Source organism: Chiloscyllium punctatum, chromosome 29, assembly GCF_047496795.1.
Source record: "Chiloscyllium punctatum isolate Juve2018m chromosome 29, sChiPun1.3, whole genome shotgun sequence".
Lineage (NCBI taxonomy): Eukaryota > Metazoa > Chordata > Chondrichthyes > Orectolobiformes > Hemiscylliidae > Chiloscyllium > Chiloscyllium punctatum.
The window spans coordinates 64,911,273-64,923,347 of NC_092767.1; positions in this window are offsets into that span (position 1 = coordinate 64,911,273).

The window sequence follows — 12,075 nt, forward strand, 5'->3', positions numbered from 1 at the left end:
ATAGTCCGTGCCCGGATAGTCTCTGCCCGGATAGTCAGTGCCGGCATAGTCAGTGCCCGGATAGTCAGTGTCCGGGATAGTCAATGTCTGGATAGTCTGTACCTGGATAGTCAGTGTCCGGATAGTCAGTGTCCGGTATAGTCAGTGTCCGGATAGTCTGTGTCTGGATAGTCACTGTCCGGGATAGTCAGTGCCTGGGATAGACAGTGTCTGGATATTCAGTGTCCGGATAGTCAGTGCCGGGATAGTCAGTGCCCGGGATAGTCAGTGTCTGGATATTCAGTGTCCGGATAGTCAGTGCCGGGATAGTCAGTGTCTGGGATCGTCAGTGTTCGGATAGTCAGTGCCGGGATAGTCAGTGCCAGGGATAGTCAGTGTCCGGATAGTCAGTGCTGGGATAGTCAGTGTCCGAGATATTCAGTGCCCGCATAGTCACTGTCCGGGATAGTCAGTGTCCGGGATAGGCAGTGTCCAGGATAGTCAGTGCTGGGATAGTCAGTGCCAGGGATAGTCAGTGCCAGGGATAGTCAGTGTCTGGATAGTCAGCGCCGGGATAGTCAGTGCCGGTATAGTCAGTGCCCGGGATAGTCAGTGCCCGGATAGTCAGTGTCTGGATAGTCAGTGTCTGGGATAGTCAGTATCCGGGGTATTCAGTGCCCGGATAGTCAGTGCCCGGGATAGTCAGTGCCCGGATAGTCAGTGTCCGGATAGTCAGTGTCTGGGATAGTCAGTGTCCGAAATATTCAGTGCCCGGATAGTCACTGTCCGGGATAGTCAGTGTCGGGATAGTCAGAGTCCGGATAATCAGAGTCCGGACAGTCAGTGTCTGGGATAGACAGTGTCCGTGATAGTCAGTGCCTGGACAGTCAGTGTCTGGGATAGTCAGTGTCGGGATAGTCAGCGCCCGGGATAGTCAGTGCCCGGATAGTCTCTGCCCGGATAGTCAGTGCCGGCATAGTCAGTGCCCGGATAGTCAGTGTCCGGGATAGTCAATGTCTGGATAGTCTGTGTCGGGATAGTCAGTGCCGGGATAGTCAGTGTCCGGATAGTCTGTACCTGGATAGTCAGTGTCCGGATAGTCAGAGTCCGGATAGTCAATGTCTGGATAGTCAGTGTCCGGGATAGTCAGTGTCTGGATATTCAGTGTCTGGATAGTCAGTGCCGGGATAGTCAGTGTCTGGGATCGTCAGTGTTCGGATAGTCAGTGCCGGGATAGTCAGTGCCAGGGATAGTCAGTGTCCGGATAGTCAGTGCCCGGATAGACACTGTCCGGGATAGTCAGTGTCTGGGATAGTCTGTGTCCGGGATAGTCAGATGCTGGAATAGTCAGTGCCCGCAATATTCAGTGTCCGGATAATCAGTGTCTGGATAGTCAGTGTCCGGATAGTCAGAGTCCGGATATTCAGTGTCCGTATAGTCAGTGCCGGGATAGCCAGTGTCCGGATATTCAGTGTCCGGATAGTCAGAGCCGGGATAGCCAGTGTCTGGGATCGTCAGTGTTCGGATAGTCAGTGCTGGGATAGTCAGTGTCCAGGATAAGCAGTGCACAGATAGTCAGTGTCCGGATAGTCAGTGTCCGGATAGTCAGTGTCCGGATAGTCACTGTCCGGGATAGTCAGTGCCTGGATAGTCAGTGCCAGGGATAGTCAGTGCCCGGATAGTCAGTGTCCGGATAGTCAGAGTCCAGGATAGTCAGTGTCTGGATATTCAGTGTCCGGATAGTCAGTGCCGGGATAGTCAGTGCCGGGGATAGTCAGTGCCGGATAGTCAGTGTCCGGTATAGTCAGTGCCTGGATAGTCAGTGTCCGGATAGTCAGTATCCGGATAGTCAGTGTCCGGTATAGTCAGTGCCAGGGATAGTCAGTGCCGGGATAGTCAGTGTCCGGTATAGTCAGTGTCTGGATAGTCAGTGTCTGGATATTCAGTGTCTGGATAGTCAGTGCCGGGATAGTCAGTGTCTGGGATCGTCAGTGTTCGGATAGTCAGTGTCTGGATAGTCAGTGTCCAGACAGTCAGTGTCCGGATAGTCAGTGTCCGGATAGTCAGTGTCCGGATAGTCACTGTCCGGGATGGTCAGTGTCCGGGATAGTCAGATGCTGGAATAGTCAGGCCCGCAATATTTAGTGTCCGGATAATCAGTGTCTGGATAGTCAGTGTCAGGATAGTCAGAGTCCAGGATAGTCAGTGCCCGGATAGTCAGTGTCCGGATAGTCAGAGTCCGGGATAATCAGTGTCTGGATAGTCAGTGCCGGGATAGTCAGTGTCCGGATAGTCAGTGTCCAGACAGTCAGTGTCCGGATAGTCAGTGTACGGGATACTCAGTGTCCGGATAGTCAGTGTCTGGATATTCACTGTCCGGGATAGTCAGTGTCTGGGATAGTCTGTGTCCGGGATAGTCAGATGCTGGAATAGTCAGTGCCCGCAATATTCAGTGTCCGGATAATCAGTGTCTGGATAGTCAGTGTCCGGATAGTCAGAGTCCAGGATAGTCAGTGACAGGGATAGTCAGCGCCCGGATAGTCAGTGTCCGGATATTCAGTGTCCGGATAGTCAGAGCTGGGATAGTCAGTGTCTGGGATCGTCAGTGGTCGGATAGTCAGTGCTGGGATAGTCAGTGTCCAGGATAAGCAGTGCACAGATAGTCAGTGTCCGGATAGTCAGTGTCCGGATAGTCACTGTCCGGGATAGTCAGTGCTGGGATAGTCAGTGCCTGGATAGTCAGTGACCGGATAGTCAGTGCCGGGATAGTCAGTGTCTGGGATAGTCAGTGCTGGGATAGTCAGTGCCGGTATAGTCATTGCCCGGGATAGTCAGTGCCCGGGATAGTCAGTGTCCGGATAATCAGTGTCTGGATAGTCAGTGCCGGGATAGTCAGTGTACGGGATACTCAGTGTCCGGATAGTCAGTGTCTGGAAAGTCAGTGTCTGGATATTCACTGTCCGGGATAGTCAGTGTCTGGGATAGTCTGTGTCCGGGATAGTCAGATGCTGGAATAGTCAGTGCCCGCAATATTCAGTGTCCGGATAATCAGTGTCTGGATAGTCAGGGTCCGGATAGTCAGAGTCCAGGATAGTCAGTGACAGGGATAGTCAGAGCCGGGATAGTCAGTGTCTGGGATCGTCAGTGGTCGGATAGTCAGTGCTGGGATAGTCAGTGTCCAGGATAAGCAGTGCACAGATAGTCAGTGTCCGGATAGTCAGTGTCCGGATAGTCACTGTCCGGGATAGTCAGTGCTGGGATAGTCAGTGCCTGGATAGTCAGTGACCGGATAGTCAGTGCCGGGATAGTCAGTGTCTGGGATAGTCAGTGCTGGGATAGTCAGTGCCGGTATAGTCATTGCCCGGGATATTCAGTGTCCGGATAGTCAGTGTCCGGATAGTCAGAGTCCAGGATAGTCAGTGTCTGGGATATTCAGTGTCCGGATAGTCAGTGTCCGGATAGTCAGAGTCCAGGATAGTCAGTGCCAGGGATAGTCAGTGCCCGGATAGTCAATGTCCGGATAGTCAGTGCCCGGATAGTCAGTGTCCAGGATAGTCAGTGCCAGGGATAGTCAGTGCCCGGATAGTCAGTATCCGGATAGTCAGTGTCCGGTATAGTCAGTGCCGGGATAGTCAGTGCCCGGATAGTCAGTGTCCGGATAGTCTGTGCCTGGATATTCAGTGTCTGGGATAGTCAGTGTCTGGGATAGTCACTGTCCGGGATAGTCAGTGTCTGGGATAGTCAGTGTCCGGATAGTCAGTGTCCGGATAGTCAGTGTCCAGACAGTCAGTGTCCGGATAGTCAGTGTACGGGATACTCAGTGTCTGGGATAGTCAGTGTACGGGATACTCAGTGTCTGGGATAGTTAGTGTCCGGGATAGTCAGTGCTGGGATAGTCAGTGCCGGCATAGTCAGTGCCGGGATAGTCAGTGTCCGGGATAGTCAATGTCGGGATAGTCAGTGTCCGGATAGTCAGTGTCCAGACAGTCAGTGTCCGGATAGTCAGTGTACGGGATACTCAGTGTCTGGGATAGTCAGTGTACGGGATACTCAGTGTCTGGGATAGTTAGTGTCCGGGATAGTCAGTGCCAGGGATAGTCAGTGCTGGGATAGTCAGTGCCGGGATAGTCAGTGCCGGGATAGTCAGTGCCAAGGATAGTCAGTGCTGGGATAGTCAGTGCTGGGATAGTCAGTGCTGGGATAGTCAATGTCGGGATAGTCAGTGTCCGGCCAGTCAGTGTCCGGTATAGTCAGTGCCCGGATAGTCAGTGTCCGGATAGTCTGTGCCTGGATAGTCAGTGTCTGGGATAGTCAGTGTCCAGGATAGTCAATGCCGGGATAGCCAGTGTCCGGATAGTCATTGTCCTGACAGTCAGTGCCGGTATATTCAGTGCTGGGATAGTCAGTGTACGAGATAGTCATTGTCGGGGATAGTCAGTGCCGGGATAGTCATTGTCGGGGATAGTCATTGTCGGGGATAGTCAGTGCCGGGATAGTCATTGTCGGGGATAGTCAGTGTCCGGCCAGTCAGTGTCCGGTATAGTCAGTGCCCGGATAGTCAGTGTCCGGATAGTCTGTGCCTGGATAGTCAGTGTCTGGGATAGTCAGTGTCCAGGATAGTCAATGCCGGGATAGTCAGTGTCCGGATAGTCATTGTCCTGACAGTCAGTGCCGGTATATTCAGTGCTGGGATAGTCAGTGTACGAGATAGTCATTGTCGGGGATAGTCAGTGCCGGGATAGTCATTGTCGGGGATAGTCATTGTCGGGGATAGTCAGTGCCGGGATAGTCATTGTCGGGGATAGTCAGTGCCGGGATAGTCAGTGCCGGGATAGTCAGTGCCGGGATAGTCATTGTCGGGGATAGTCAGTGCCGGGATAGTCATTGTCGGGGATAGTCAGTGCCGGGATAGTCAGTGCTGGGATAGTCAGTGCCAGGGATAGTCAGTGCTGGGATAGTCAGTGCCAGGGATAGTCAGTGCTGGGATAGTCAGTGCTGGGATAGTCAGTGCTGGGATAGTCAGTGCCAGGGATAGTCAGTGCTGGGATAGTCAGTGCCGGGATAGTCAGTGCCGGGATAGTCAGTGCCAGGGATAGTCAGTGCTGGGATAGTCAGTGCTGGGATAGTCAGTGCTGGGATAGTCAGTGCCAGGGATAGTCAGTGCTGGGATAGTCAGTGCCGGGATAGTCAGTGCCGGGATAGTCACTGCCGGTATAGTCAGTGCCGAGATAGTCAGTGCCAGGGATAGTCAGTGCTGGGATAGTCAGTGCCGGGATAGTCAGTGCCTGGATAGTCAGTGCCGGGATAGTCAGTGCCGGGGTATTCAGTGCCTGGATAGTCAGTGCCGGGATAGTCAGTGCCAGGGATAGTCAGTGCTGGGATAGTCAGTGCCGGGATAGTCAGTGCCGGGATAGTCAGTGCCTGGATAGTCAGTGCCGGGATAGTCAGTGCCGGGATAGTCAGTGCCCGGATAGTCAGTGTCCGGGATAGTCAGTGCTGGGATAGTCAGTGCTGGGATAGTCAGTGCCGGGATAGTCAGTGTCCGGATAGTCAGTGTCCAGGATAGTCAGTGGCAGGGATAGTCAGTGCCCGGATAGTCAGTGTCCGGATAGTCAGTGTCCGGTATAGTCAGTGTCCGGATAGTCTGTGTCTGGATAGTCACTGTCCGGGATAGTCAGTGCCTGGGATAGACAGTGTCTGGATATTCACTGTCCGGGATAGTCAGTGTCTGGGATAGTCTGTGTCCGGGATAGTCAGATGCTGGAATAGTCAGTGCCCGCAATATTCAGTGTCCGGATAATCAGTGTCTGGATAGTCAGTGTCCGGATAGTCAGAGTCCAGGATAGTCAGTGACAGGGATAGTCAGCGCCCGGATAGTCAGTGTCCGGATATTCAGTGTCCGGATAGTCAGAGCCGGGATAGTCAGTGTCTGGGATCGTCAGTGGTCGGATAGTCAGTGCTGGGATAGTCAGTGGTCGGATAGTCAGTGCTGGGATAGTCAGTGTCCAGGATAAGCAGTGCACAGATAGTCAGTGTCCGGATAGTCAGTGTCCGGATAGTCACTGTCCGGGATAGTCAGTGCTGGGATAGTCAGTGCCTGGATAGTCAGTGACCGGATAGTCAGTGCCGGGATAGTCAGTGTCTGGGATAGTCAGTGCTGGGATAGTCAGTGCCGGTATAGTCATTGCCCGGGATAGTCAGTGCCCGGGATAGTCAGTGTCCGGATAATCAGTGTCTGGATAGTCAGTGCCGGGATAGTCAGTGTACGGGATACTCAGTGTCCGGATAGTCAGTGTCTGGAAAGTCAGTGTCTGGATATTCACTGTCCGGGATAGTCAGTGTCTGGGATAGTCTGTGTCCGGGATAGTCAGATGCTGGAATAGTCAGTGCCCGCAATATTCAGTGTCCGGATAATCAGTGTCTGGATAGTCAGGGTCCGGATAGTCAGAGTCCAGGATAGTCAGTGACAGGGATAGTCAGAGCCGGGATAGTCAGTGTCTGGGATCGTCAGTGGTCGGATAGTCAGTGCTGGGATAGTCAGTGTCCAGGATAAGCAGTGCACAGATAGTCAGTGTCCGGATAGTCAGTGTCCGGATAGTCACTGTCCGGGATAGTCAGTGCTGGGATAGTCAGTGCCTGGATAGTCAGTGACCGGATAGTCAGTGCCGGGATAGTCAGTGTCTGGGATAGTCAGTGCTGGGATAGTCAGTGCCGGTATAGTCATTGCCCGGGATATTCAGTGTCCGGATAGTCAGTGTCCGGATAGTCAGAGTCCAGGATAGTCAGTGTCTGGGATATTCAGTGTCCGGATAGTCAGTGTCCGGATAGTCAGAGTCCAGGATAGTCAGTGCCAGGGATAGTCAGTGCCCGGATAGTCAATGTCCGGATAGTCAGTGCCCGGATAGTCAGTGTCCAGGATAGTCAGTGCCAGGGATAGTCAGTGCCCGGATAGTCAGTATCCGGATAGTCAGTGTCCGGTATAGTCAGTGCCGGGATAGTCAGTGCCCGGATAGTCAGTGTCCGGATAGTCTGTGCCTGGATATTCAGTGTCTGGGATAGTCAGTGTCTGGGATAGTCACTGTCCGGGATAGTCAGTGTCTGGGATAGTCAGTGTCCGGATAGTCAGTGTCCGGATAGTCAGTGTCCAGACAGTCAGTGTCCGGATAGTCAGTGTACGGGATACTCAGTGTCTGGGATAGTCAGTGTACGGGATACTCAGTGTCTGGGATAGTTAGTGTCCGGGATAGTCAGTGCTGGGATAGTCAGTGCCGGCATAGTCAGTGCCGGGATAGTCAGTGTCCGGGATAGTCAATGTCGGGATAGTCAGTGTCCGGATAGTCAGTGTCCAGACAGTCAGTGTCCGGATAGTCAGTGTACGGGATACTCAGTGTCTGGGATAGTCAGTGTACGGGATACTCAGTGTCTGGGATAGTTAGTGTCCGGGATAGTCAGTGCCAGGGATAGTCAGTGCTGGGATAGTCAGTGCCGGGATAGTCAGTGCCGGGATAGTCAGTGCCAAGGATAGTCAGTGCTGGGATAGTCAGTGCTGGGATAGTCAGTGCTGGGATAGTCAATGTCGGGATAGTCAGTGTCCGGCCAGTCAGTGTCCGGTATAGTCAGTGCCCGGATAGTCAGTGTCCGGATAGTCTGTGCCTGGATAGTCAGTGTCTGGGATAGTCAGTGTCCAGGATAGTCAATGCCGGGATAGCCAGTGTCCGGATAGTCATTGTCCTGACAGTCAGTGCCGGTATATTCAGTGCTGGGATAGTCAGTGTACGAGATAGTCATTGTCGGGGATAGTCAGTGCCGGGATAGTCATTGTCGGGGATAGTCATTGTCGGGGATAGTCAGTGCCGGGATAGTCATTGTCGGGGATAGTCAGTGTCCGGCCAGTCAGTGTCCGGTATAGTCAGTGCCCGGATAGTCAGTGTCCGGATAGTCTGTGCCTGGATAGTCAGTGTCTGGGATAGTCAGTGTCCAGGATAGTCAATGCCGGGATAGTCAGTGTCCGGATAGTCATTGTCCTGACAGTCAGTGCCGGTATATTCAGTGCTGGGATAGTCAGTGTACGAGATAGTCATTGTCGGGGATAGTCAGTGCCGGGATAGTCATTGTCGGGGATAGTCATTGTCGGGGATAGTCAGTGCCGGGATAGTCATTGTCGGGGATAGTCAGTGCCGGGATAGTCAGTGCCGGGATAGTCAGTGCCGGGATAGTCATTGTCGGGGATAGTCAGTGCCGGGATAGTCATTGTCGGGGATAGTCAGTGCCGGGATAGTCAGTGCTGGGATAGTCAGTGCCAGGGATAGTCAGTGCTGGGATAGTCAGTGCCAGGGATAGTCAGTGCTGGGATAGTCAGTGCTGGGATAGTCAGTGCTGGGATAGTCAGTGCCAGGGATAGTCAGTGCTGGGATAGTCAGTGCCGGGATAGTCAGTGCCGGGATAGTCAGTGCCAGGGATAGTCAGTGCTGGGATAGTCAGTGCTGGGATAGTCAGTGCTGGGATAGTCAGTGCCAGGGATAGTCAGTGCTGGGATAGTCAGTGCCGGGATAGTCAGTGCCGGGATAGTCACTGCCGGTATAGTCAGTGCCGAGATAGTCAGTGCCAGGGATAGTCAGTGCTGGGATAGTCAGTGCCGGGATAGTCAGTGCCTGGATAGTCAGTGCCGGGATAGTCAGTGCCGGGGTATTCAGTGCCTGGATAGTCAGTGCCGGGATAGTCAGTGCCAGGGATAGTCAGTGCTGGGATAGTCAGTGCCGGGATAGTCAGTGCCGGGATAGTCAGTGCCTGGATAGTCAGTGCCGGGATAGTCAGTGCCGGGATAGTCAGTGCCCGGATAGTCAGTGTCCGGGATAGTCAGTGCTGGGATAGTCAGTGCTGGGATAGTCAGTGCCGGGATAGTCAGTGTCCGGATAGTCAGTGTCCAGGATAGTCAGTGGCAGGGATAGTCAGTGCCCGGATAGTCAGTGTCCGGATAGTCAGTGTCCGGTATAGTCAGTGTCCGGATAGTCTGTGTCTGGATAGTCACTGTCCGGGATAGTCAGTGCCTGGGATAGACAGTGTCTGGATATTCAGTGTCCGGATAGTCAGTGCCGGGATAGTCAGTGCCCGGTATAGTCAGTGTCTGGATATTCAGTGTCCGGATAGTCAGTGCCGGGATAGTCAGTGTCTGGGATCGTCAGTGTTCGGATAGTCAGTGCCGGGATAGTCAGTGCCAGGGATAGTCAGTGTCCGGATAGTCAGTGCTGGGATAGTCAGTGTCCGAGATATTCAGTGCCCGCATAGTCACTGTCCGGGATAGTCAGTGTCCGGGATAGGCAGTGTCCAGGATAGTCAGTGCTGGGATAGTCAGTGCCAGGGATAGTCAGTGCCAGGGATAGTCAGTGTCTGGATAGTCAGCGCCGGGATAGTCAGTGCCGGTATAGTCAGTGCCCGGGATAGTCAGTGCCCGGATAGTCAGTGTCTGGATAGTCAGTGTCTGGGATAGTCAGTATCCGGGGTATTCAGTGCCCGGATAGTCAGTGTCCGGATAGTCAGTGTCTGGGATAGTCAGTGTCCGAAATATTCAGTGCCCGGATAGTCACTGTCCGGGATAGTCAGAGTCCGGATAATCAGAGTCCTGACAGTCAGTGTCTGGGATAGACAGTGTCCGTGATAGTCAGTGCCTGGACAGTCAGTGTCTGGGATAGTCAGTGTCGGGATAGTCAGCGCCCGGGATAGTCAGTGCCCGGATAGTCTCTGCCCGGATAGTCAGTGCCGGCATAGTCAGTGCCCGGATAGTCAGTGTCCGGGATAGTCAATGTCTGGATAGTCTGTGTCGGGATAGTCAGTGGCAGGGATAGTCAGTGCCCGGATAGTCAGTGTCCGGATAGTCAGTGTCCGGTATAGTCAGTGTCCGGTATAGTCAGTGTCCGGATAGTCTGTGTCTGGATAGTCACTGTCCGGGATAGTCAGTGCCTGGGATAGACAGTGTCTGGATATTCAGTGTCCGGATAGTCAGTGCCGGGATAGTCAGTGGCAGGCATAGTCAGTGCCCGGATAGTCAGTGTCCGGGATAGTCAATGTCTGGATAGTCAGTCTCCGGATAGTCAGTGTCCAGGATAGTCAGTGGCAGGGATAGTCAGTGCCCGGATAGTCAGTGTCCGGATAGTCAGTGTCCGGTATAGTCAGTGTCCGGATAGTCTGTGTCTGGATAGTCACTGTCCGGGATAGTCAGTGCCTGGGATAGACAGTGTCTGGATATTCAGTGTCCGGATAGTCAGTGCCGGGATAGTCAGTGCCCGGGATAGTCAGTGTCTGGATATTCAGTGTCCGGATAGTCAGTGCCGGGATAGTCAGTGTCTGGGATCGTCAGTGTTCGGATAGTCAGTGCCGGGATAGTCAGTGCCAGGGATAGTCAGTGTCCGGATAGTCAGTGCTGGGATAGTCAGTGTCCGAGATATTCAGTGCCCGCATAGTCACTGTCCGGGATAGTCAGTGTCCGGGAGAGGCAGTGTCCAGGATAGTCAGTGCTGGGATAGTCAGTGCCAGGGATAGTCAGTGCCAGGGATAGTCAGTGCCGGTATAGTCAGTGCCCGGGATAGTCAGTGCCCGGATAGTCAGTGTCTGGATAGTCAGTGTCTGGGATAGTCAGTATCCGGGGTATTCAGTGCCCGGATAGTCAGTGCCCGGGATAGTCAGTGCCCGGATAGTCAGTGTCCGGATAGTCAGTGTCTGGGATAGTCAGTGTCCGAAATATTCAGTGCCCGGATAGTCACTGTCCGGGATAGTCAGTGTCGGGATAGTCAGAGTCCGGATAATCAGAGTCCGGACAGTCAGTGTCTGGGATAGACAGTGTCCGTGATAGTCAGTGCCTGGACAGTCAGTGTCTGGGATAGTCAGTGTCGGGATAGTCAGCGCCCGGGATAGTCAGTGCCCGGATAGTCTCTGCCCGGATAGTCAGTGCCGGCATAGTCAGTGCCCGGATAGTCAGTGTCCGGGATAGTCAATGTCTGGATAGTCTGTGTCGGGATAGTCAGTGCCGGGATAGTCAGTGCCCAGATAGTCAGTGTCCGGATAGTCAGTGTCCGGATAGTCTGTACCTGGATAGTCAGTGTCCGGATAGTCAGAGTCCGGATAGTCAGTGTCTGGATAGTCAGTGTCCGGGATAGTCAGTGTCTGGATATTCAGTGTCTGGATAGTCAGTGCCGGGATAGTCAGTGTCTGGGATCGTCAGTGTTCGGATAGTCAGTGCCGGGATAGTCAGTGCCAGGGATAGTCAGTGTCCGGATAGTCAGTGCCCGGATAGACACTGTCCGGGATAGTCAGTGTCCGGGAGAGGCAGTGTCCGGGATAGTCAGTGCCGGGATAGTCAGTGCCCGGATAGTCAGTGTCTGGATAGTCAGTGTCCGGGATAGTCAGTGCCCGGATAGTCAGTGTCCGGATAGTCAGAGTCCAGGATAGTCAGAGTCCAGGATAGTCAGTGCCCGGATAGTCAGTGTCCGGATAGTCAGAGTCCGGGATAGTCAGTGTCTGGATATTCAGTGTCCGGATAATCAGTGCCGGGATAGTCAGTGCCCGGGATAGTCAGTGTCCGGATAATCAGTGTCTGGATAGTCAGTGTCCGGATAGTCAGTGTCCAGACAGTCAGTGTCCGGATAGCCAGTGTACGGGATCCTCAGTGTCCGGATACTCAGTGTCTGGATATTCACTGTCCGGGATAGTCAGTGTCTGGGATAGTCTGTGTCCGGGATAGTCAGATGCTGGAATAGTCAGTGCCCGCAATATTCAGTGTCCGGATAATCAGTGTCTGGATAGTCAGTGTCCGGATAGTCAGAGTCCGGATATTCAGTGTCCGGATAGTCAGTGCCGGGATAGCCAGTGTCCGGATATTCAGTGTCCGGATAGTCAGTGCCGGGATAGCCAGTGTCTGGGATCGTCAGTGTTCGGATAGTCAGTGCTGGGATAGTCAGTGTCCAGGATAAGCAGTGCACAGATAGTCAGTGTCCGGATAGTCAGTGTCCGGATAGTCAGTGTCCGGATAGTCACTGTCCGGGATAGTCAGTGCCTGGATAGTCAGTGCCAGGGATAGTCAGTGCCCGGATAGTCAGTGTCCGG